A 1,606-nucleotide genomic window follows, 5' to 3' on the forward strand; every position below is an offset into this window, starting at 1 on the left:
ATATACCACCAGTCTGCATTTTAACAACAAAGGTATTTGTAGGGTTTATCAACTATATTTTTCGAGCTGTTTTCATGACTGCTTCATCTTTTTGTTGCTTTTGGAATAACTATATTCTGATGTACCTTAAAAATAATCTAATTTTCTTGTGAATAACTTATCATTGAATTCAGTCTCATGAATATTGCTATGTTACACAATAATAAAAATACTTTCTGTATTTACAGCAAATAACATGAGTTGGTTGGATTTGATATGAGTGAATCAATATTCATAGCAATATTCATGAGATTGAATTCAGATAAACAATTGAAAATTGATGTAATAAAAGGACTTGTTCTCTCCATTTTTTCTTGTTTATAATTATAAAATTTTTAAAAAATTGTAAAAACAAATATTTGTTAGTTTTAAGCATATGTTTGAAAACATAATCTCCGGATCACTATCTGTCTGATAGCCTGGACCCATGGATGAGCTTAATAAGTTAAACTCCAGGGTTTACACCCAAATGAAATTGTTATATATACTTATATATATATGTATAAAGTGGTGAACTGGCAGAGTCGTTAACTTGCCGGACAAAATACTTGGTGGATTTTCTTTTGGATTTACTTTCTGAGTTCAAATTCAACCAAGGTTGACTTTGTCTTTCATCCTTTCAGGGTTGATAAAATAAATACCGCTTGAGCAATGGCATCGATGTAATTAAGTAATCTACACCCACAAGTTTTTTGCTCTTGTATAGTAGAAAAGGGTATTTATGTGTATAGTCATATATGTATAAAGTAAAAAACTGAGGAAAAAACATATATAAGTTGAAACAATTTCTTAGCTTTTTACAGTTTTTATGATTATTTATAGAATATTATGTTAGGTTATATATAATATTCATAGTATTTAATGTGATATTGTAATATATAAATAAATTGAATGTCAATAGAATATCTCTATATTTAACTTATCTTTAAATATATACGTACACACACACATACGGTGGGCTTCTTTCAATTTCCATCTACCAAATAATCCACTCAAAAGGCTTTCATTGGCCCAAGAAGACACTTGCCCAAGGTGCCACACAGGGGACTGGTGTTCCAGATTTATTGTCTGTGGACTCATGAGCATTCTGATAATGCATTCCCTATCTCGCCTATATCTAATTCTTCACAATTTGGGCATTTCAGTAGATCAAATTTCTGCGTTTGCAGTTCATATCTGCATTTATGAAAATCTGTCCATATGTATGTATTGACATGTTCCATATCTGTTATCATTACACTTGGATATGTAAATGTGTTATTCTGTTTGTTCATGTTGAATTTTGCCTTTGTTAATAGTTTCTTTAGGTTTTGTGCTTGTCTTTTGCTTAAGATAAGCGTTTGATTAGTTATGAATTTTAATTTTTCACTTTGTTTTATGATTGTCAAGAACTCAACTGTCAGTTAAACACATTTGAAATCTGATGAGTACACTATGTATAAAAGCGCTTTGTTAAAATACCATAATAATAAAACGTGAAAACCGGACTATGTTTTAACTCTATTCAACTGATATATTATTATATGCACATTCACACAAATTTGAAACAATATATATATGTATATAT

This window comes from Octopus bimaculoides, chromosome 20 (genome assembly GCF_001194135.2).
Source record: "Octopus bimaculoides isolate UCB-OBI-ISO-001 chromosome 20, ASM119413v2, whole genome shotgun sequence".
NCBI lineage: Eukaryota > Metazoa > Mollusca > Cephalopoda > Octopoda > Octopodidae > Octopus > Octopus bimaculoides.